Source organism: Haliaeetus albicilla, chromosome 24, assembly GCF_947461875.1.
Source record: "Haliaeetus albicilla chromosome 24, bHalAlb1.1, whole genome shotgun sequence".
NCBI classification, from domain to species: domain Eukaryota; kingdom Metazoa; phylum Chordata; class Aves; order Accipitriformes; family Accipitridae; genus Haliaeetus; species Haliaeetus albicilla.
The window spans coordinates 8,142,210-8,167,694 of NC_091506.1; the positions used below are offsets into that span (position 1 = coordinate 8,142,210).

A 25,485-nucleotide genomic window follows, 5' to 3' on the forward strand; every position below is an offset into this window, starting at 1 on the left:
TAGGTACTCTTGGTCCAGGCTGGGCTCTGCTCACTTTTTAAATAATTAACAGTATTCTTCCAGTGCAGTTTCGCTGTTGTGGATTCTACCGACCAGATGCCAAAGGTTATTTTCTGAGCTGTTGTAAATGGTTGACATTTCAGCTCCTGTATTGTTACTGAGGTGTTCCGAGTCATATTTCCTAAATGTATTTCCCAACATCACAATAATTCTATATTAACTTCTCAAAATGCAAGAAGGTGCGTTAGTCCATGGCAGAAAACATCCCAAGACTGAGACATGATTCTTGGCACTAAGCAGCCACGCTGCTTTTATGGATATAATTTAAATCAAAGTAAGTTACGGGCAAATGACAGTGTGTCTCATTTCAGCAAAAATTTGTTTTGTGTTTTTGCATAAAGCGTAGAAAGACAAAGATCTGTTTTCTTGAAGAGCTTCCTATTTTGTGTACTTAAAGTACTTGTGGAAAAACAAATGATCTAGGGGGGTGGATTTTGGTATTAATTCTATTTTCCCATCTTAGGTCTCACGCGATATCTCTGGAAGATCAGGAGCTATATCCTGACTTCAGGGAGGATGGTTCATGGTTGTTTCTGGTTACAGGCACGTCTGGGAATCTAAATTTTACAGGACATGCTGGAGTACAGATTACTTGCAACAAGGGCACATTGACCCAAACTTCTTTCTTTCGCTACCACTTCTTTTATTTTTGTGGGCATTTTCTGGGAGTGGCCTTGACTATAAAATTGCTGTCAGTTCATTCCCCCTCCATTTGGTTTGCGGCTTCCCTCCTGAGACTTGCGGTGAAGGTCATCATTAAATTGGCTGGAAGGCTTGCAAAGGGCAGATGATGTGAGGAGGTGGCCCTGTAAGTCAGGGTCTCCTTTCCAGGGTCCTGTGTCTTCTCTCCTCGAGGTATCAGCTAATGTTGCGTGGAAGCGGGAAGCACGTTGTACAACGTGGAACCCTGACCCGAAATGCTACCGATTTTCTATTCGCCTGTATCTATTGGGGGGGAAGAGGTCTTGGGGGACTTCAGGCCAAAATCATTCAGGACACTTGTTCTGGTAGTCTCCTTGCCTTCTCAGAAGGGTCCTGGCTAAGCCATGAGACAAGTGTCTCTCATCGTGACTTTCCCACACAACTTCTCCCCTCTATCTTTCTAACATTGGGTTTGGATGGATGAAGAGCTGCTCTTCAAGGCAGGACAGACATCCAGAATAATGCTTTTTCTGCCAGAGCAAAACAAATTTAGTCTTCCCAATCAGACTGAGGTTCTTGCTGCCTTAGATTTGCTAATGCAACAGTTATATTTTCCACACTGCCTTAGGATGGACAAGTGGCAGTGAAATTGTAATGGCTACTTTGACTTGTGCTGTGTTAATTTGGTAAACACAATTTATGTAACTCTACCCGGGGTTGTGCTTAACAGGATACGATCTAGGAATTAAATGTTTATATATGATAATGTGTTGGTATTTTTGTTCTGATCCTTTTGTATTTAAGCACGAGCTTTAGAAGACCTCAATTCTTAAGCTAAAAAGATCTGTCCCTCTTTGTGTTATCGAGACTGAAGAATTAGAGGAGTCCTTCAGTTCAAAAGAAGTTGTAGAATTCATCTTGGTCGCACGGAGAGGTCTGAAGCTGGGGTCTGGTCTAGTTCTTTCCTTTCCAGTGTTTTGCAATAGAAGTAGATGCAGAACAGCCAGCTACTGGGGAAGAGGAAAATCTGCTGTCACTCTAGCAAGCTCAGAGAGACTCTGGGTCCTCCTACAAGCTCTTACTGGGTCCCTGAAGTTGGTTTACGCTTCTAGACAGATATACAGCTATGTTGCAAGGAGGGAAAGGCTCTTTACTGTTAACAGTCCACACAGATAAGGATTGCTGGCTGCCAGAAAACCTGTTTTTCAGAGTAATGAAGTAAAGCCAACAGGATTGGTGACAAGGGCTTGCCTTTCCTAGACAGGATTCATCCCAGGAGAGCGCAGTGCACAGTAGTCAGTGGCTCTGACATTGCTGCAGCAGAATAACCATGAACCTGGAGTACTTCCTGGCCTGTGAGTACTACGGAGATTTTTTGTAGCCTCTAGCAATGGCTTTTAGGTGGAGTTGTTGGACATGGTGCAAAGTAATTTAATGGTAAAATTCTAGTAGCGTGTGTGCATGCTATACTCTGGTTGAGAAAGTGATGTGATCCTTTTTGACACGTAAGGATTTGAAGCCCTCCTAAATGTGCCTTGCATGTGTTTTTAAAAGAATTAAATTGCAGGACTGGATTATCCCATAGAGAATATGTGTCTCTTCAGAAAACAAATTGAAATGTAATGGTTATGTGTACTGTAGATCTTATGTACATTATTTTTGTTCTTCTGCGGTGATAAGCCTGTTCAGTTATGGATAGCTTTATGCATAAATCTCAGTACATATGCCAGTAGAGTCATACACTTCTGTTGTTGCAGTTGCTCGGTTGTGCTGGTATAAATTTAAGCAGGATTTGTCCAAGTAAAAAGAAAATGTATATCTAATCAAATTTCACCTTATTTTGTTCTCGGGTTCAACTCTAGTGATTTCAGCAAAGAGATGACTGTTACTAACATCAGGCTTTGGCTTTGCTGTGTGGGTTTGCAGGAGGTTTCAGCAAAGCAAGGCTTGCCACTACTCACTGCAGAATTTCTGTCACTGGGAAAAGTTGTTATATTCACACAGGGAAAGACATTCAGTTAGAAGTTGGTTTTTTATTTGCATCGATTTTCAAAGCAGCACAGTTGACAGAATTAACTGTCCCCCGTTAATGGAATGTGAATGTGAAGCTGCTGAAAGCAGCTGAAGAACCAGGGGAGCTGGGAAATCTGCAGCCCATTGGCTGCACTAACAACACAGAGAAACATCTGCACTGCCAGTCTCTCAATTCTGCTGGTTATGCTTAATTATTTAGAGCAGAGTGAGCATTTGAGTCCGTTTTTTTTTCCCTTCCTCTGAGAGCAGATGCATTAATATTTTCCTGGTGATTTGTACGGATAAGGTAGTGATTCCAAGTGCATTTCATGATGCAAGATATGCTTTTGGAGACTTTCAGATACTTAAGTGAAGTACACAAAATGATCTTGCTATTTCATCAATCAGTGTAAAATGTTGCCTGTGATTACTTTTAATGTAGATGTAAGTCTCTTGAACTGCTTGAAAAAAATGTTTCGAGTGTAACATATCGGTGCATTAAAAGTAAAGCACTGATTAGTGCAATGTAGTGCCAAAGTCAGTTTGCAGGTTTGATGGTGACAGTAGAGATCAAGCTGGGGATAGTGCTGAACGTAGGGACTTTTTTTTTTTTTTTTTTTTACTTCAAGAAGGAAGCAAGCAAGCATGTAGAAAATGCTATCTTTTTCTGATTATAACAACTCGTATATTTATAGACTTCGTGCAGTGGAAACTAAGACTATTTGTCATAGACTGAAACACACATGATAAGTAATGAAATGCATACATCTCAAAGTAACTTGATGTTCTATAATATTTTACGAAATGTTCCAATAAATCATATACAGATGCATATCATTCGTTAAGAGGGCATGAGCCTCAGGGTTTTCAGTCCCAGGCTGGGCACTTATTTTCTTTTTGCTTGCAACAGATCGTTTGACTTTCCCATTGAGTTATTGTCTCTGAGACACTTTCTTCCCTGACACTAGTGTTAAAAGACCACTTAGTGATAGTCTGTAAAGTTAATTAAGGAACAAAGGTTCTACAGAAGTCAGGTACAACTGTTAAATGTTGTATATTTGAAACACATGCATGAGATAGGACTCTTCAGACAATAAACTGTACTGAAGTGTCATCGATCACACAACTTTGCACATCCCCCAGAATGGCACTTGGAGGTCAGTCTGCATTGCTCCAGAAAAACACTAACTTGACCAGGTTACAAATGCAATCTGCTTAAAATGAAACATATGACAAGAAATATGGTCATGGTTAGAAATGACAGCATAAAAATGAAGATTTTGTACTCAACTGCTCTGATTCTATATTTGAGAAGAATCTGCTGTGGGTTCTCTGATGGTGTGCTCTCCTGCTCTTCTTCAAAGCAGCAGCCCTGTGTTGATGTGCTTTAGCTGGAAGATGTGACCAGTAGTTATTGTCCGGAGTTTGGGATGGAGAAATCCTCAGGGCAGTTGCATCTCCCCATTAAACACAAAGTACCCACACTCCTAACCTCCTCTGAAATCATCCATGTCTGAGGCCGGTTCTCTGGCAGCTGAAAAAGCTCTTCATGCAGTGGTTGCCTATGTTTCAGCTTTTTTAATGAATAAAATGCTGATAGTTTGGGAAAATTAGCACAGGATGACAATAAAACGGTGGGTCTAGTTGTTTTGAGTGTCATGACAACCAGTTGTCTCATTTGAAGGCCTCGTTCAGAGTTTGATGACATCAAGAGTGCGATGCCACGAATGTATCTCCAACTTTGCTTATTGGTTTAAAAAAAACCATGCTGAATCTTAGATGAATGAGGAGCTGCAGCATTCCTTGGATTTGTTGCTCTAATCAAGCATATGATTTGTTTTGCCAAGAAAAAACAGGTGAAGCTTTGTGTAACTGACTTCGATAATTAAAAGTTGGAGGGTACATTACTGGCTGGAGTGTCCCCCTGAAGTGTCAATGAGACAAAACACAACATATTTCATACAAAAACTATGGTGAGAAATAACCATGGAAACGGTATCATTTGAGCCTGCCTGGGGGTGAAAACAGGCTCTTCCCTGCCCCCATTTTCCATTATCACGGCTCCGATGTGGTGGGAGGAAAGCAGGGACCAGGCAGCAGGACAATGTGGGGTGCGAAGGAGCTCAGCTCTGTGGAATTGCTGTTCTTTCTGCATCCAGGGTATGGCCTGGGCCATGCCCAGAGGATCATGGCCATTTTTCCAGCAGCAGAAAGAGGATATGTGATTGCATGGCTCGGGGATGCTCAGTACTCTCCAATCTTGCAAGGATGGCTTATCCAAAACCTATGGGAGCAAGTGCTAGAGGGGAAAAGAAACTAATTTGAATGTCCTGGGTATTATTAGATGAGCAAGAGGGACTCCGTTTCTCATTTGCACAGTCCTGCTAATAAAGTGTATTATTGGGAAACCTGAGGGTCTCATAACCCATCCGCTGGCAAAAGAGCTCTCGCTCCTCTCATTAGAGCAATGGAGTGAGAGCTGCAATCAATTATAGAAGTGCCAAGGGTGATGAAAATTAGTTCCACTGGGGATTTGCCTTTAAATTTTCTCTCTCTCCCTGCCCCCCCCCCCCCGAAGGAGGAGGAGAATGGATCAGAGAAAAACAAGGTATTAATTTTATAGAAAAGAAACAATTAAAAATGAAATAATGAAGGCACAGCTATCCTCAGACGTAGATTGGCTGACCAGTTCGATGGGAGATGGGAAGAACATATATAGGACTAAAGACATGCCAGTCGTGAAGCCAGGAGAGCTGAAGAATAGGAGGATACTTAAGAGCGTGGACACCAAAGGTGCATGGAAATGTCTTCAGGAAGGCATATAATTCAAGAAAGCCTAGGTTAGATTCATTAGAGAACCGCTCAGGTCTCAGTCAAGACACCAAGAGTAGGCACTGGTGAGGTGGCTTAAGATGCCACCACTGCGATATGAAACATCTATCCAAGAGGAAGAGTTCTGCTGCTCACCTAAGCTCTTTTCTAAGCAACAAATTTAGTGAAATTTAGTTGCAATTGCTTGTTTTCCAGGTTACAGTAGCTAATCATTTTTGTGTTTGAGTATGGGAAAAGGAATGGTAATAGCTACAGGCTCTATTTCCTCCCCTGCCAATCTTCCATGCTCACATAATTTTCTCCTGCATTCAGAGAGTGAAGGCTTTGGAAGGCTTTCTCCTAACGTCTGTAGAGTCATTGTGCCTCTGTATAATTTAAGAGCTTGTCTTGTGCAAGGCAGTTTAGCATATACAGCATTAAGCCAGTGACTCCAGCTCAAGTAGAAATGTTCTACTACATTTGTTCCAAGTATCTGTAAGATATTAACTCCAAAGTGCTTTAAAAGGGCAAGTTTCTAAACAGTGGGACCTGGGAAGGGTCTATAGGGACAGAAGAGAGAAAGGCACTTAGGAAGAGAGAAGAGCTGTTAAGGGAAGATCTCAATTTCTCTGTTTAAAAGAACCCCAAATTTCAAGAGGGGATTGAGCTTGAGTTGGTTTGGATTAGGTTTTGTTTCTGATTGATCCGTTCCTTGATATGCCCAAAAACCCCAATTATGTTTAAATCTTTTGCGTGATACTACAAAATAAACATTTCAATTTGATGTGAAGGAGTTAAACAATGTGGTCACACTTGAAGACACTATATTAAAGTGCTGACGGATGTCCAGGTCCACTTTCCTCCATAATTAAAGCCCTACTTGAATAAAACCTGAAAGGTTGTTGCCAGATCTCTTCTTTCAACCTTCTTTCATTACATTTGAGGTTCAGGTTTTGTATAAACCTTGGCAGAAACTTGAGAACCACAGTTAAATCCAGACTATATTTGACAAATAGAAATGAGCATGGCTGAGTACTTGTAGCCAAGTGCATGCTGGAGTTTTATGACTCTCTGCAATGGAGACCTCAGTCATCAGTTGTGGTGTTCTTTGAAAATTAGCTTCTTTCTCCCTTTCATCCCCAGAATTAGGGTGTTTGTAATATAAAATTTAAATACTTTTATTTCTGTTGCATTATTGCACCCAAAGCTTTCAACACAAATATTTTATTTCTCTTTCATCTGGTTCTCACTCAAAAGTGTGAACTTTTTGCTATATTTGCTTCAAAACAGCAGTTTTGAAGTAAAATCTCAATTATTTTGTTGTGGATGCTCATTCTAACAACTTGGCCAACCTGATAATGCTTTGTTTGTGACCACACTTCATGAGATCCCACAGAAATAAATCTATCTCCTCTACTGTGATTAGAATCTATTGCACTTTTTCTGCCATATGACCTTGTAGCAAGGTCTTATCAGCCAAAGCTATGTTGTTTTATGCCTATTATCTTATATGAAATCCCTGACTGAGGTTTATTGACCCTTGCCTCCTGTTCTAGCTCTGTCAGGAGCAGGACTTCCATTTATTTGGAGTGCTCCTAGCAGTGAAGAGGTGGGGCTGGGGAACTGTTTCTAAGCGGTTACTATGCTGTGTATTAAATTAGCTGCTACATACTAAATTTTTGCAATGAGTGAAAGGTATTTGCAATGCTTCTTTCTGCAAGTGTGGATTAGGTACCTAATATGTCCTCAGTTCCCTGGGGAATGCAGATGATGTGACATCCCTGGAAGGCAAGGTAATAATCACTGAAGTCAGATAGAAAACTTGTTCTTTCTGCTGAACAGAAGGGTATCTGAATGGCTTTGTTAGTGCTAAATACGCTAAGGACATGAAACACAAGCAGAGTACTGTGGCAGGGTAGGAAAAGCAGCTGAGAACAAGTCTAGCCTTCTCCACTGATCTGAAAAAAAAAAAAAATCAGGACAGATATTTGTGAACCATCTGAAAGTACACAACTCTAAAATCTTCACAGCTGGGATGGACTGGAGGTCCTTGCTATGATATTGCACTAAGTCAATGTGGGATATCTCCAGTACGTGATTATCTCCATGTAACCTGCTATTAAGGCTGCAGAGAGTCTCTGCTCTTCTGAGATTAAATTTTCCTTTGTCTGTTTTAAAAGGCTTAAGCACGATGTAGGGCTGGGTTGAATGCTCTATCCTGAGGTGAACTGTGCTCTTAGGAAACGCCCTGTAATTGTACCCAACCCGTGCTGGTTATTGTTCTGGAGCAGTCATGCGTGCTTATGTTTTAGTTTAACTGGGTGGGTGCTGTAAGATCTATAAAAGTTGGTAATCACACACTTACAGGGGAGAGAAGTGCAGTTATTTAGTGGTTTTGAGAATATGATTTGCTTGCTGTCAGATAAGCATCTGCTACCTTTGTAAGAGAACTGTTTCTGCTAGAAATTGTTGTGTTATGTAGCTGTTTTTAATGCCTGCCCATTCTTAGTGCATTTAAATAGAAGGGACATAGTCTCGCCTTCCTTTTCATTCATTAAAACCTTACTTCTAATTGTGGAAGGGTGGTTAGAACATGAGCAGGCTGGGACTACTCCAATGTAATATAACCCTAATGGCTGAGTATCTACAAGAATACATATTTACCACAAACCCATCCACAGGAATCCTAATAAACAAGACTGTATCTAAAAACTCTGATTCCCGACTATGAAGGGAACAAAACCAAATGCGAGTCAATAGAAATAGAAATGTTGACTTATATGTAGCGTTAAGCAGATGTCCAGATTTGTCCTGTAGAGCAGTGTGGACGCCCACTGGAGGGAAGGGGGTTTACAGCCCGATGGGGCTGATGGCATGCGGTGGGGATGCATGCCTTGGAAAGGGGACAGTGCTGACAGCTGGAGCTCACAAATGGGATCCAAACTGGGGGAAAAACTGAGTCTGAGTTTTGATACCTTAATATTTGAGGTTATGGACTGGTGCTGGTAGGGAGCACCTGCAGACATCCTTGCAAGCAGCTGCTGTGTTAAGCAAACAAGAACTTAGTCTGAGACATGTTAGGAATAAACATTATCTCATATTGTTATTTTGGAAATACTTTAATGCTAATCCTTGCTTGATGTTGTTTTAAACTTAAAACCCAAACCCCCAAAATACTTGATGGTAGTGCATTACCTAAATTTCCTTCTGTTAGGCATTTTAAATTTGCTTCACTGCAGATTCATTTTTAGTTAGTTCCTAGTGAGAGTGATTAAACAGAAGGCCATACCTAAGCTTTCTACATAGGTTATCTTAGGCATAATTTTTTTTCACTGCTACTTGTAACAACTCCTAAGTAATGCTGTAGGTACTGCAGAAAATAAATAGTGCGTGTTTAATTTTAAAGGAATTACATAAGTATGACAATATAAATAGAAAGCAGTGGAAAAAAAGGTTGCTGGTTCAGATGCTGAAGGCAGTGTAGCTGAGACAGTCTGGAGCTGAGCAGGGAGGCAAAGCCCAACAGCTTACCTAGAAGAGGGTTTGTAGGGCATGACTTCATGCCTTTTCTTTGGACTTAGGCTGGCCAGGCAGAAGCTAGGCTGAGCCTAACTCCCTGCTCTGGAGGAATGCATTAAATGCTGTAGGGGCACACCACAGGCTGTTCTAGTAACCCTGTGTTCTTAGAGAAGCAAACATTTTGGAGACATGCCAGACTTTGGCTATGTAAATCTTCTCTTAGGAAAGGGAACACCCACAGTAACCATGTATTTAAATTCCCAACCTGAAACCTCTGATACTACTCAAATTCTTTTCTTTTTTTTTTTTTTTAATTCTTTTTTAACTTAAGCAATCACGTTGCAAGTGGAAGCTCTTAAATCTTTGGGCAACTGGAGCATCTAAGAGTGAAGTTCCTCCCTTCCTGCCCCAGCTGCAGACAGAAAGCTAACTCTTATTACAATAGTATTTTCTAGGCTCCTGTGTGTGAACGAAATAATGCAAAGGGTTGAGTAACTCTCTCTATGGAGTTGCTAGAGGAAGTATTGGGAAACTGGAGTTCCTTACTTTCTTTAAAATGATCATCTTTCTCTGTACAGACCTCCTGACATGCATGGAGCAGTCTCAGCTTGAAACGTATCAGGATTCTCTAGGCTTTCTCTTTTTGTGTGGATTGCTTTTGTGTCACTCATATATCATATTTTTTCTTGGCAGCATGTGGTTTTTATACTGCTGCTAATGCTTTGTGGATGTCTGTTCTCAGTGCTTCCTTTGGTGACTTTTTTTTTTTTTTACTAACTTACATCTGCATGGCAAACTTCAATTTTTGAGGTCAAACTGATTCTACTGGTCACCTTATGAGAGTTAATGAAAAAGAGTCCGGTTTGTGAGTCAAATGAGAAATTTGTTCCCCGATACTGTGGTTATGTTCTCCTTATTCAAAAACTTTTGCAACTTTCTTGATGACACTAGTCTGAATTTGTTTTACAGATGACTCGGGGCTTTGCTGTAAAACTTGTAAATTATCTAATTAGATTTGTACAAACTGTTCTTCTGGAATAAACTGGAGTCACTTGACCTTTGGGGCTTGTGCTGGTGAAGTGATTTACATTTTTGTTTTCAGGACTTCAGATTAACAAAGCAACTGAGTGTGTGCTGAACTTTGGTAGATGAGGAAATAGGCTTTCTGAGTGTTTTACTATGTATTACAGTACTGCAATGATAAGCTGCTAGCATCTTCTGTAAGCAATGGCAAGAAAGAAGTGTTTCTATAGTGGGATTCCTTGTCTTTTATAAACCCACGTACGTAAGATTTCTCTCTCTCTGCAGTGCCTGCCTGGAGCAGGAGCACAGATTGCCATTTTACACTAAACGCCTTGCATTTAGGTGGCTGAAGGTGGGGGGGATTCGTCTCTGGCTCTGCTGCTCCTGTGTGGAAGGATTTCAATTGCAAAGGAAGAATGCTGTTCAACAGGATTAAGAAGAGTAGCAGTAGGGCCTAAAGTGTCTTCTGGACTGATTATTGAAAGCCACAGGGATAAACTTCTGGTGATTTTAATAAGATAATGTTCTCCTTTTAAGACCAGGTAACTCCAGCTGAGCCTACTGAGGTCACCTTCCAGCTAGATGATCTCTGTCTGTGGAAGGGGAATGGTGCCCTGAAGTGGAGGGAAAAGATTGTTCCCTTGAATAAATGTGCAGTAAGTAGGACTATGAGTGCCCTGTAACCGACTCCAAACTTCTGTGTGTGCAGCTGATGGTAGAAGTTGAGTTAAGCTCTGCTCAGGGCACCACGCATTTGAGAGGTAAACCAGTATTTAACAATGACGAAGATTAAACACCAGTGCCCCTCACTTGCTTCTGCCACGGCATGATGTAGTCTACATGTAGTCTGTTGTTTCTGTGATTTAAAATCAGCTTCCTCCGCTTCCCCCTGCTCCCCTCCCCTGTCAGCGGTGGCATTTTCCAGATCCCTTCCCAGGACTTAACTCACGCTCTGAGCCTGAGCAGTCCTGCCTCTCGGGCTTGCGTTAAAGCATCTGCCTTGGGTGAGAGATGATATACAGTAGTCTCCTTTATTTACAGGAATGCCTCTTTACTGAGAAATGCCCTCTAGAATTTCTCCCAAAGAATAGTCCGGCTTCTGTACTCGCACATCCTGTTCCCCAGGACACCCACAGAAAGGGCATATGGATTTCTCACTGCCCTGAGTGAAAAATGTTCCTGATGAACATAAATTTTCTTCTGAAGTTCATAGGTATATTGGGATCTACAGCCTTTTTGTGTAGTTTGGAGTGCTGCTCTGCTCTTTGCCTCTGAAAAAGGGGTTTGATTTATAGTGGTTCTCTGTGAAAAATGGTAATACATGATTTATAATGGTGTTCTGCCAACAACAATGATTTCCCAAGTGCTCATTTAAGGGGGAAAAAAAAAAAAAAAGGTGCAGGGTGAGGCTCAAGCCTCCTGATAGATTTGAGGTCATCTCCACCGTGCCCAAAATCTTAAGCTGCAAGTACTTGTGGGAAGATTTGGAAGAGAGATGGCTTCACTCTGCAAAATTTGGCAGAGGCACACCATAAGCAGTACAAGACCCCCTGGGAAAAGCTGCAGCCGTTTACGTGCCCTCCCAAAAGGTCTAAGCAGGCTGTGGGGCTTCCCCCCACCTTGCTGTCCCCTCCCCACCAAGCACCTGTGAAATTCAGACCTGGATCACAGCGTCTGTGCTCTGAGCAGTCGTGTTTTGGTCCAGCCTTTGCCTGTGGAAGCTGCAGCTCTTGCTTAGGTCAGACAAAACCAGTGGAAGAGCTGGCCCGTAACACTTGAGCGCTCTGAATGCATTATGTACTGTGACTTCAGGATGCATCTCCTCCTGCATTTGGGTAAAATCAGATGTCTTCTTATTTCCATGAGTGCTCTGGGGATTGCTTTGCTTCTGACTGCCAGATCAAATGGTTTGGGGACTCTGGACGCTGCCTGAGGTTGGGAAGAGCTGTTGCGCATTGATATTTTGTTGTCGTTGTTCAGTAGTTTCCTTCATCTCGAATTTCTGATAAGATCTCTCTTTCTCTTTCCACTTAATCCCCTTCCCTTGGTGTGTGAGTTGGTGTCAGAATAAAAATGTATAGGCGCCTCTTACTCTGTCTCCCTCCTGCCAGCACAGTTGGTGCTAAAGCCTTGTCTGAGAGAAACAGACCCCTTGGAGTGAATAAATACCTCTCTAATAAAGGGAAAAAATATTTTACTCTCCCTGATGCCAAAGGGGTGTGCTTGCAATAGCAGCAGGTGGTCACTGCCTGATTCTCTGCCAGCACCTTCTTAGCCCAGTGTTTTCTAGGGGGGAGCTTTTGGCTTCAGTGATGTATTACTTGCAGAGATAAGGAATTGTGGCCTTTACTGACTAGGCATAGCAAGTTTGTCTTGTTAAGAATATTTCATTAAAACTTTATCTGCATGTTCTGCAAACTGCTCTTGTCATAACAGTGTCCAGATGTGTCTTTAAAATTGTCTTTATCCATTGGTTTTGATAACCTTCTTTGGCAATTTACCCTTTGTGCTGAACACTGTATTCATTTTCATGAGGAGTTCTGCTCGAGTGCCTGGGTCTCTCCTGGCGTTTTCATTTTTTTTAGTGAGAGGGTCAATAAACTAGGTAACACCAACTTATTTCATGTTGGCCAGGGCTTTAGATTTATAGTTCTCTGGTCGGACACCAAATAAGTTAAAATAAACCCCCGTCGTTTTGCCTTATCTCACTGGTGAAACACTGTCTGTAGGAGCTGAATTCATCCTCTTGTTTCTGCTGGTTTAGCTGTTCATTATTCCCCTGCCTTTTCTATTCAATGCATCCCAGCCTCTTGCACAGCAAAGCTCTTCTTTCCCATGCTTTGATTGAAACTTCCTCCCATTTCAGCTGTGCTTTACCAAGAGTACTTTGTCCTGAGCAGTAAAGGAAAGACACAGCTTCTCGATGCTGGCTTTCGAAGCCCACGCTGAGAATTCTTGTTTTCATACAATAACAGCCTTCCTAAGGAAGGCAGTTGGATCGGCACGCACACGTCATCCGTGCCGTGTAAAGCAATGGCATCACTCGAGCTGGTATGATGTCCTTTGTTAATGCACCCTCTGGACCTATTTGCATTCATATGTACAGTGGGAAATTGTAAGGACTTCATGAGAGCTATAACCAATAAAGCTTCTCAGGAGGGGATTCCTGGGGGCCTGTGTTGTTTCCAGTTTGGGAGGTTTGCATCTTGGGTTTTTTTTTTGTTTTTCTTTGCTTGCAAATACTTCTTGAAAATACTTTATATCAGGCTTGCATTTTTATTTTTTATTCTCTTTAAAAGACGTATTTGCAATTCTCAGCAGGATTTTTCTTTATGGTACTCTAGTGTAACAGCCACAGATAAAGCAAACGTTTAATCTTCAGTTTTTAAATTATCAGCAAACTTTGGAATTTTATTTTCCTTTTCTCCTAATGATGTACAGATACCTATAAAAAAGGCTTTTCCTTATTTTTCTCTTATCAGAATCTTTTAGCAATGGTTGCTACTGCTTCTTACCACTTGCTGCATCCTGCTTGTGAGACTGTTTTGTATCAATATATTGGTTTGGGTAACCTGGGTGCTGGCATCCCTTTGGTACTGACAGAGCTGGCCTTGTAACCATAACCTGACTCAGGAATGACACATATTACTTCCAGAGGAGTCCTTAAATTGGGCAAATTTAGCATCCTGCCACCTCACATCTGCAGCTTGCAGCAGTACCAAGGGGAGCTGGGTTCAGCAAACCACGTGCTTGTGCCATCCTTGCGTATTTGGAGATGTGGTTTCTACATACACTTGTTGTATCCTAATCTGCTTCTCTGATTAAGCTTTCCTCTTGTAAATCTATTTCTGATGCAAGTGCTAGCCTCTTGCACATGTTCTTGAATATTTTTCCATCATTAATTTTTAGTTTTATCCAGTGCCAGGCCTATTGCTGAAAATTCCATGCCTACAGATGCAAAGTAAGTGAACATGAATGTTTCAATAGTGACTTTAAGCACAAATCCCTGAATTCACATCTGTTTTATCTTCCCTGACAAGAAAAGATGACATTAAAGGAAAAGAGTAGGTAGGAGTAGAATTAACAGTTCTTGATTGCTTGATGCATGGAAGATAAGAATTTCAGATCTTCCCAGATTTCGTTATTCACCATTCCATCATTTACCATTTCAAATGAATCAGCATCCTGCCAGTGATGCAATTTTGCTCTGTTATTGCAAGAATTGTGTCCGAGTCAATCGGAGTGTAAGTATGGTACCACACAGATAGCAGTATTTCAGTCACATCAGCAGAGAAAAATGGAAAGTGCTGCTTGTGTGAGACTAAGGCTTGGCTGAAAACCTGCTCAGTTCTGCCTGCCCCTGCCTTTTGCTGCCCTGAGAACCAGACTGATGCTTTGTGCAAGTCCTTTAAGCACTGTTAATGCCAGTCCTGTTCTGTAATGCAGAAAAATGCTCACTACAGACAGCACTATAACGTTAGCCACGCTGCTGCGTGAAGCTTTGCCCATGGCCCTGCTGTCCTCCTGCTTGTTCCTGTTGAGGCCGGCGGATGCAGGCAGATGCGGAGCAGACAGCCTGCACTGCTGCTGCTCTCACAAGGACTGCCCTCACTGGTGTTGAAGGGGAACAGTGTGTGTGCCCTGTAGACTAGTAGGCTTTTAGAAAGGCATTTGTTTGATACATCCAATCCTCAAAAAAAAAAAAAAAAATCTAAGAATGGCTCAAAAAATGGTCAAAGTACTGATTTCGTTTCTATCAAATTCTTCTCATCACCAGAAGAGAACCATTGTGTTACCTATTGGAAAGATCACGAGTTTGAGAATGGACTACCCTAAATCGTGGTGTTGCTTTTGTTACGTGAAATCATTTTCTTGTTTGTTGCAGTTTTATTTCCTTTAATTCCAACTGCAGCGGCCTGTGAGTAAAAAAATATCACTTTTGTTTTCTGATGATTGCAGTATAACTGTGGCATAATACTCTAATATTTACACCGGAGTAAATGCTGCTTGTGCTGTCAGGCAAACGTGTCTCGATCTGGTGTGGACCTCGAGGCATCTGGCAGAGGAGAGCCCTGATAGCCCCACACAGCAGGGAGGAGGAAAACTGGGAAGAGAAATCCTTGGGTTGCCCAGGCTAATGGCCTCTATCTTCTGCATGCCCCTCAAAACGGTAAATCCTGTGCATCCTTTTTCCTGAATGACAAAAGAATCTGACCCTTTAATCCTCTTTCTCTAATTACCTTACATCTGTACCTTGCTTGATTTGGGCCTTAATGCAGCAAAGCTTTTTAAGCATGTTAAAACGTTTTCCTTAACCAGGTCTTCGGATTCTAATTCAAATACTCCCAGAGGCCTTTCCTCCCTGGTTTGGACAGTGTTTCCACATTTCCAGACAGAAGCAAAACATGGTATTTTTTTTTTGCCTCCTTGGCATGCCTCGCAAAAATGTCTCTTATCAGTGCTTGAAAGCATTTTGGCTCTTTTTCTCTAAGTACGCTGGCAAGAAAGCAGGTCTGATGTGTAGGTACAGTCAGGACAGACCTTTCGGTAGGGCTCAGGAGCTGCTGCTCACACTGCTGAGAGTGCTCCGGGGTGAGAACCTGACATGCAGCTGTGCCCCACTGCCCCCCCCCCCCAACTGTGGGGGTGCTCGCCAGGGCTCTCCACGTCCTCCTGCCTGCTACGAACTGGCAGCACCTTGCATATACCCATGCAGCCGCCCACCTTTTCTCCTCTCCCAAGGCAAAAGACTTATATTCTTCCTGGCTATTTGCTTTAGTTTTCATGCCACTGCAAAGCTGCTTCAGAAAGTTGATTTGCTGTTTTGCCACCCAAAGTTTGGTGCCCATCATCCTCCTATAGCTGTACCAGGTGATAGCGACTCCTCTCCTGTTTTGCAGGACCTCCCTTCTTATTTGGTGCCAGGCTAGTTTCTAGTGGACTTCGTGTGGTGCTGTTATTTCTCGCTGCAGGCAAACAAGTGCCAAGCGTATTTAGCCTCTTTCTGCCCATGGATGTGACCTTCCCACGCCTCTGCCCTGCTTCACCATCTCTCTGCCCATCCTTTTCCCTGGTCTCCTTCTCTAGCTAATTTGCTCCTAAGACTTGCATCCATTCACACTCAAGAAATGAATCTCAGAAAGGATGCACGGGACTCCTGGCATTTGCAAGCAGTTGCTGTATTGCCTCTGCCTCTCACCAGTGTTTTCCCCCATCTCCATCTCTGTCTTCTCTACCAAGACTGTAAGGCAGAGACGCTCTCTCTCTTTTCAGAGAGGATCATGATTTCAGCTGAGCCCTATGGGCTTCTGCATAAAGTGGAGTAATATTTGCTTTAATTTAATTAACTGTTCCTGTTCTCTTCGTGTGTTGTGTTCTGCTCTGAAGATTTTGTGTTGCTAGGCAGGTTGCTATTGCCAAACAACCCGATGGTACTGAAGAACAATCCCTAACCTTTTAAGAGAGGTAGTTGAGGCAATGTTGAAGAGCATGTCATGATGTGCAGCATATCCCTTCTACAGTGAAGTTGGATAATTTATACCCCTATAGAACATTCTCTGTGAGGGTCTGTGTGCTCTTAAAGGGAGCTTTATGAATCCACTCAGGTTTTATAGAATTGTATGGGTGTTGTCCATGTTTAAAATTTTATTGGTATCTTCATTGTGACAGAAAATTGAGTTTCCCTTTTATTAGTCTATAATTGTGGCTGGTATATGTCACACCACTCACAGTAAAAAAATAAAACCAAGTCTACTTTAAAGTTGGAGACTGCTGTATTTCATATTTCTACTGCCCCAAGGAAATATCTTAAAATTGCTTTACTGCTTTTGAAAGAAAAATGTTCTGGCTGAATTTGGAACTGAAGTGGACTGTTGTATCCCTATTTCACATTAAAGAAGCTAAACTGTAAGGAAGAGCTGCTTCTACGCTTATCACAAATCTGTGGCAGAGGGCCATAGGTTATGAAGTGCGAATGAATGCAGAGAAAGTCTCTCTCTAATAAGAAGTGTGGAAACAATTTAACTGCCTCTTTATCCATACAATGGCCTGTGGGCATACAAGGCAAAAAAGGGCATCCCAAGGTAATTGATACAGGCCAAAAGAGCACCCAGAGTGACAGCAGCTTGTGAAAGGTAGTCATGCCCCACATCTGAGAAATATGGCATATCCCCAGATTTGCAGACTGCAGCTTCAGAGAGCAATTTTTATTTCTCCCTCACGTTCAGATTCCCTCTCTCACCTTGGACTTTGCTCCAACTTGTGCTGAAGTTGAGAGCAAAGCCCTGGCTACAGGCCACAGAGCAGGTTTGGTCCTTCACCTTCCCAACCATCACCCCCAGTTTGAAAGAAAGGAGTGCTTTCTTCCAATTTCTCCCCTCTCCCCAGAGAGCAGCAAGCACTTTGGCATCCAGGCAGTCTTGGTTTTTCTGTACCTTTATGGTATTTAACATGTCAGCTCTGCATCTCAGCTGGGACTTTGAGGTGTTACTGTGACATTATCATAATCATCGCAGGCAAATGGGCAAAAGGTTCAGGGCTCAGTAGATGTTTTCTCTTGGGTTTGGCCACCGGCGTCTGCCTGCACGTGTTCTGTTGGCGTAATCTTGTCTGAGCGCATTGCAAGTGCCCACCGTTTACTTTTGGGATTCATTGAACACATCATTAAATTACTGCTGCAGGTTAATTGAAGAAGCTACATGAGTTCAGGCGTTAGGATGAGCGGAGTACTAATCCCCTCTGTGTGTTTTGAAAGCCCATCTCGAAATCAATAATTATGCAGCTATTCTCCCCTTTTAAATAAAAATTGCCATGAAGGACCCAGTCCTTGCTGGTATAGACAGTGCTGCTCAGGCTGTTCTGTGCAAGTATCTTTTGGAGGAGAACACAAAAGGGCAAACTATAAACCCAAAGAAAAACACTTTTATAGAGCGAGTCAGGTTAAAATCAAGCAGGTTGTGGAGGAAATGATGCCTGGTTTAGTGTACTTTAATTAATCTATTTTAGGTTTGCATCACTAATTAATCTCTTTTATGGTTCACATTACTGCATGCAAGTGCATATTTCTAACGTGATAGTTTGTCCTAACTGCTAGCATATCCTTGTAAAATAAATAAGTAGTCATTTCTGCCTGCAGTTGTTTCCTGTGAATTTCCATTTTTTCAATGACTTACATGAAATGCAGAGTAGCTGCTGTGGGAGACAGGAGGCTCTGCATGATCAGAAATAACTGTTAAGAGCAAAAACTGGAGCTGCTTGTCACTCACAGGTTGTGATCCAGTAGCATCTTTGAGCAAAAGACTTGTCTGGGGGAACGTTAACTCTTTAAAAACACCCCTGCCTGATGACCAGTATTTGCGGGAGAGTAGGTGTAAGCTTTGTACTTGTACCAAGGCAGAGGATGTGTGATGGTTTACACCGTGGATTGAGACATCATGATGCAAGTTGCCAAGCTACAGGAATGACTGAGTCCAAGTAAAGGTGGAAATGTCAGAACTGACTGTCCTCCTGGATGCTGCTATGATAAAATCCATCTCCTGGCAGTCAAGTATTTGCACAGCCCTAGAAAGTTCCAGGATTGGACGAAGTACTTTAAAATTGATCGGTTTGCTGTGAAAACAAAACTCTTTAGAGGTCTCGCTTCAGCTCCAAATCTATTGGGTGTCTCTTCTTCCACTCCCAGCTGTGGTATCTGGTGCAAGGTATAGGTCAGGACTTGGTTTTTAAGCACTGGAATAATCTAGCTTCCAAAAGTAAAGGTATCGATGGATCAGGCATCACTTTAAGCCTGCTTGTTGGGGGCTGCCGCTGTCCTAGCAGACAAATGGGACCATGGCTGGCAGATCGTTGGATTAAAAAACGCTGACACGCAATATTTTATCAACAGGGAAGGAATGAAATTGATGCACAAATCAGTCTGGGTAATCTGAATGCAGAGGCTGTGCTTAACTGAGCAGCGGGAAAAAGGAGGCTTCCATATTTCTGACAGGGTCTTAAAGAGGCTTTGCAGGTCCTGAGGAATCATTGATATCTAGCTGGAGAGAAGCTGAGAAAAATGAATTGCTGCTGTGCAAAGGGAGGCCCTTTCGCTGCCAGTGGTGTGCAGCATGCTGCCTCTGAAGAAAGAAAGAAAAGAGGGAAACAAAGCAAGTGGGAGAGATGCATGACAAATTAAACCTCTGGATAACCCCATATCATTAAATCACTTGCCCCAAACACTAGTATTGCGCTCCTCAACATGGCATGAAATCATGTAAAAGCAGGACTTTACACCCTGCATATCTGAAGCTGAAGCCTTACTTAAGTGCATAAGATAGTAGATCTTGGGAAAACTCTGCAGGGCCATTACATACTACAGGATGTACCTGAATGTGGTGTCCCAGTCAAAACAACCCATGGTTGGGATGAAAGGGGGGAAATACCTTTGATACGGCATTCGGGGTACACCAAAATTTGGGCACATGTTATGCTTAGCTTGAATCTCCACAGAAAACCAAAGCAAGCTCCGTCCTCTAGGGACCAGCCTCAGTTCTGCATATTTGTGACAAGCTGGGACCTTCCTGTGCAATACAAGGTCTTTTTTCAGACCGTTGTACATGATAAAATGGTTTAATTGTAAAAAGCTCTCATTAGTTACTAAAGAGCTGAGATAACTGTTGCTATACAGTGGTTCCAGGTAATGCAACATTCCCAATTAAATTATATATGTGCTGGAAGTCAGCCAGAAAGAGCACTTTGGGCAACCTTTCCCCTGCCCCCCCTGCAGTGTCCCCCACTGCTCAGCCCCGCAGAGACCCAAAGCCAGATGCAGCCCATGTGTTCGGATACATTTGCTCCTTTGCACTTCCTTTGGTAGGCAGGGCAGAAACGGAGAGGATCTCTGTGCGTGCACATGTGCATTTTCAGGCACGTGAAGGAATTTGGTGCCTTTGTTAATGCTGTTTTTTTTTTTTAAGAGGATTTCAGATGATGAGCTCTGAAATGGGCACAAAAATGCAAACAAATTCTTCTGCCTCTTGCGTCTTTTTCTGATAGTAGCTGCTCTAAAGTCCTATGTCTGAGGCAGTAAAATATGGCTTCCAGCTGAACCTGAATTGCAGTGTATTGCCACCTTAGATTCCTAAGTTTTGATGCATGGAAACACATTTCTAGGTAATCGCACACATTTCCCAAATGGCGTTAAATTGCAAATCTGGATGCCAATTCTAGTAACACCCGCTGTCCTTTAGGCTCTAGCCGAACCACCAGCTTCAGCCAATTGTAACCACACGTAAAATAAAATGGTGCAAGTAGCTATGCTGTTTATAAAGTCTTGTTCCAAATGTTGAAATTTTGCTGTGTTTGTGATGCGAGGATGCTGATAATGGCTGGCAGGATGGCAAAGGGACGAGGCAGGTGGGCACAGTGTTGGGCAGCTGCCCCTGCCCAACTGACTGCACCGAAGGGTGACCCATTGCAGGCAAGGGGAATTAGGCAGAGAGATGTCCCTGCTGTATGTTCAAGCAAAATTGTGCTTTGGGGATTGCTTAATTTCAGAATGAAAGTTTGGCTGTAAACTGGATAAAGTGAACTTTCTCGTGTTTTACCAGTAAGCATCCCTGAAACTGCAGAGACAAGACAAACAGAGGGAAAATGAGAAAATACAGGGCTTTCTGTCCGAACAGAGTTTGTAGATCAGCGGTAAATGAGTGCAGCCTGTTTCGGAGGGTTGTTTTTGTGCATCAGAGGCAGGCTCCCACCCCTGGACTTCCCTGCCAGGCTGTAAGCTGAGAGCTCACGACTGCTTGTCCGGCGGGTACCGGAGCAGCCTTCCAGCAGGAGTAGCTGCGTTGGGGCTGTGCCTGGATTGCTGCGAGACTTGTGACCTTCAGCTCAGCTCTGAGGTCTGATCTCCTCTCTACTGTGGGAGAAGCTTTGTCTGGTTTATTTTGCTCAGTCAGCACAGAAATGTGCGCATCTATTTTTCCAGCCTGAGACCATTCTCATCTTTAAGTCTTACTGAACAAATGAGATATTGTTCACTAGTTCTGAGAGCTGTTTGTTAGTTTAAAAAAAAAAACCCCAACCTCCTTTCTCCCTTGTAGCAAAGAAAGTTAATTGAAGTAACAACTGGTTTAACACTGTTTTAAAAAAAATAATAATTCTAATAAATGTTTAACATTTTAACAAAGTTCAGTACACGCTCCAGCAGTACTGCATCTGTGTTTCCTCTGCTTTTTTTTTTTTAAGCTTGGCATACAAAGTACCATTTAAATACCATGGTGAAAAGGGCAAGCATTCGATTTAATGCCTTTGAAATTATTCTGGAATTAAATCCTGGGCAATATATCTCAGTCGAGCAGTGTTGCATGTAGCCACATGCAGCTAATGAGCCATCAAAGGCAATGCTTTAAATCCCCATGCATACAGTACACAGATCCTTTATTTTTGCTGTCATAACACAAATCACCAACCTTGATTCTAAATCAAACACAGGTAAAAGGAAGAAAGGGAAAAAAAAAATAAAACAAAAGGAAAAAGGAGGGAGTAACTTTGTGGCTAATTGGAAAGAAATTTGAAAAAACAGTTGGGGTTTCTTTCAACACCATTAATCACCTCTGCTGGAACATCCTTCACAACCCAAGCCTTTCTTGTCCTTGTTGCTATTTTCCTTCTTTAATATGGTACAAAATGTACATACTCTTTGTTGTTCTTGAAAGCCATTTCTCTCATGCTGGGGTGGAAGGGCTTAGAGTACAGCCCATTACAGCTCCCTTTGGTGTTGGCGGGGCCACAGGTTTTCTGCCTTCATCTGGTGCCCTGAACTTACCAGTAAGGACATGGTTGCTTCTGCCCAGCGGGCTTCACGGGGGAGATGCTGATTCATCTTCTGCACTGTCCAGCGCAACGAGGCTGAGACCTCGAGGGCATAATGCAATGAAAATAAGAAGCCAGAATGAGAAAGTGCAGGATGACACTTGTGTACAGAGTCAAGACATGGCTTCTGCCAGCATTTCTTTTGCTTACCTTGTTTTCCCCCAGGCAAGGTAAATATATGCAACAGCTTCGGATCCATGCAGGTTGCCTGCAGGCTGCTTAATGGCCAGTGTAAAATGAGCGATGGCTGTTAGCCAGCTCCATAACCATGAGCATTCACCTTGCTAAAAATCTTTGAGGTACCTGGAAGGAGAAGGCTCTGCTGAGGGCCACCTGGGGCTCCTGCAACCCTCAAGCAGAGGAGCAATGCTGGGAACGTGTTGAAAGCCACAAGTGGCCTTGGCCACCTTGATTTTTCACAGGGATTATGGGTAGATCGAAGTAGATTATCCCCAGCCTGTTTTCCATTTGGTTGAGCTGTTTGCCAGCCAGCTGAATGAGTGTTCTGTGTGTATTGTTATTATTTTAATTTTTAAAAGTGAGAAGTCGTCACTGCACATAAGCAGGCTGGTAGCTGTGAAGTGAAGGGCTATACGCTCCACATGTGCAGTTCCCAGTGCCTTTTCTTGACTGGTTTGTGTTTTGGACAGCTTCATGGGGTGGGTTTTTAATGACTCATGCCAGATATCCTTTAATTGCATGATGATGATGGAAGCTAGAAAATGAGCAACTGTGAGAAACAGCTATTGTGTTAGGTGAAAGATGTTTGTAGGCAAAGAAGGTAGCGCTTGCCTTAAACCCTTGAAATGCCCAAGGTAGTAAAAAGGTGGGAGCAGGGAAAGGTGGTTATTGCCTCTGCTGCTGCGTCAGTATGGCACAGAGGAATTAACCTGCCCAGAGATGTTAGGGAGGGGATTGCTTAAACCAGCCTTACCCGTGGAGGTGTGTTTGAATGCCATGGCTCAGCATCCACATGCTGCTTCCGTGTCCTGCGAAGCCACGTGCGTATACAGATCATGTACGTGTGCTGAAATGCGCTCATTGGCTGCAGTATTCTCAAGTGGTGAGTGAAGAAGCCTGAGTTGGAATTTGTAACTATGATAATCCTTTAAAAAATAATTAATAATCTAGTAAGCAATAATGAAAAACGCTTAGGAGATTGGAGGAGAGATCTGTACAAGTCCTTCAGCCTGCTGTGTTAACCAGGGTATTCCCAAGCGCTAACATTTTATCTTTGCAATGTAATTTTTGAGCAAAATAATGTTTGTGCATTTTTATTTAAATGTTATCGTCAATTCTCACTAATGGAGTGGTTAAGAGGTTATAACGTTTACCGAGCTTTCAATTTTCTCTGTTTTTGATCCTCAGGCAATATGACTTGGATTTTGTGAGATGTTTAACTTTCTGGCAAAAGAGGTATAGAAAATAAATCAAGATTTACTGTTGTAATTAAAATAACATTTTCTACTTTAAAGTGGTTTTGTCTGTATGTTTATGTGTGCATGTTTATATAGCATACACAAGTCTTTAGATTTTTTTTTCCTATAGTGGAAATTCTATTCATATTTGTGGCAGTACATCCCCCCCATCACATCTGTAACAATATCATAAAAAAAAAAAAAGGAGACTGGTCATCTTTGCATTCAGCATATGTTAATGTGATGAATAGAGATTTCCCTGTACCATTGCAAATATTTATAAACTACACATCACTGCAATTTACTTTAAAATGTATTTTCTCTCACAGGGGTTTCCTCTGTTTGTCATGGTATTTATCCAACTGGGAAACACTGAAAAATGGGAATGTGTTAACAGAACAAGCTAGACGGATACAAATCATTCTCTTTCTGCCCCTCTGTGGGAATAATGTGAATATTTATAGATCTGGAAAGCTTTCAGGAGTCTTTAATAAGTGAGAGCCAAACCATTCTCTTTGTGCTGATGCCATTTCTTGCTTTGACCTGAACATCCATCAGCTAGGAGCTGTAGCACCAAGGAGACTGAATCAAATCAGTCATCTATACTTAAGCTAAATTTGTGGGGTGTTTTTTTTCTATTAAAATTGCAATAGAGCAGGAGCAAAGGTGCAGAGCTCCAGAAGAGTAACGTTGTTCACAGCACATTGCAAAAAGGACACTTAAAGGCAGTCATCTTGGGGAGCGGGAAGCAAGTGGCTTCTTGTTTTTAGACACCGCTGTGAAGTTGCATGGGTCAAACGCAAGAGCTATTCGACCGGCTTGTCTCGTGCAGTTCCCTGTGTTGTGTCTAGCAGTGTTTCCAGACCTTTGCAGCGGTCACCTTTTGCCAAACTGTTTTATGTGGAAGGTGGGTAGGGGTTTATGAGAAGTGAAAGCACGCTGATAAGACTAAAGAGGAGGTTCCAGTGAGCTCCTCTCGCTTATTGAAGCCAACTGATGGAGTGGGGAAAGGAGGAGGGTTAACACGATCCAGTGGGAAAGCAGAGAGCAGAAAAAGCACTTCAAAGCAAAGGCTAAGCAGGGGTCAGAAGCAGTGTCAGGTCCAAAGAGAAATGGAGAGGGGAAAACCTGAACTCCCTGCACCTTCCCTGACAAAGAAAGCAGTGTTGGGCACTAGAGGGAAGAGTGGAGGCTGGCTGAAATGGACACACTGCAGGCAAAAGATTAGAGAAATCTGCGGAAAAGAAAATTCATTGTGATTTAAAAAAAAAGGCAAGCAGGGTATCATGAAAAATCACTGGAAGCTCTCCTGTTGTCTTTTCTTTTTTGAGTTTCCAGGAACAAGGTAGGAGCAGAGCTCCTGAAAGTGAGTGGAAGCATGTGTGCCTTGTAAGAGGAGCTGCAAGGTTGGGTTTTAGCATAGCTCATTTTTCATACGACTGTTTCATGTAAAGGTCATATTTGAGTCATCTGTTGTTGTTGGCTTTAGGACTGAAGGCCCAGTTCTGACTGGGGCAAAAGTCCCCCTTTCTGTAATGCAGCACCAGCCTAAGTTAAAGCTAAGCTGCAGGATAGATCCTCAATTCTTTGTTCACATACAGCCAAAACAAATCAATAAAACCTATTCAAAGACTAGTTTGGGATCATAGATCCTATAAAGCCTTCCAGAATGTTTAGTTTTACCAGAATATTTTGCCTGAGGATGTTGTGTGGGTATGAAGAAACTACATCCTACAGCAGTAAATGGTCATTCAAGAACTGGAAAGCTATCTATTATAAAACTTCCCTAATAAAATTATGTGTTGTCTAAGGATGGAGACAAAGCAGTCTCTAGCAAAGAACATAGGGCAGGAAGAACGGATTACAATTGCTTTAATCTGTGTGAAGTCTAGCTCTGGAGGGGAAGGGGAAATAAGTGTCAAGTATGACTAAGTACAACTCAAGGAGATGCGCTGGCTGCACTGGGGTCACATCTTGACAACTGTTTGCTGCACCCAGCTGAAAGGGCTGCTAGAAAGTGGGGTGTGGGACCACCTCAGTGACCACGCGTGCAACTTCATGGTGGGAATGGTAAGGATTATCTTCAGGAGAAGACTGACTAGCTAATACCGAAGCAGAGAAGAGGTTCCTACTGACTTGTGCTGAA

The 25,485-nt window shown here is 42.5% G+C and overlaps 1 long non-coding RNA gene across 2 annotated transcripts in view; it reads left to right on the forward strand.

Annotated features, from left to right (window-relative positions):
- The first annotated feature begins 1,770 nt into the window (after nucleotides 1–1,770).
- The window catches only part of LOC138681836 (uncharacterized), a 48,764-nt gene continuing 25,049 nt past the window's right edge, over nucleotides 1,771–25,485 (forward strand). For both annotated transcript variants that reach the window (XR_011322043.1, XR_011322044.1), the window contains exon 1: nucleotides 1,771–2,057. This is a non-coding gene — a long non-coding RNA (uncharacterized lncRNA). The remainder of the gene's footprint in view (nucleotides 2,058–25,485) is intronic.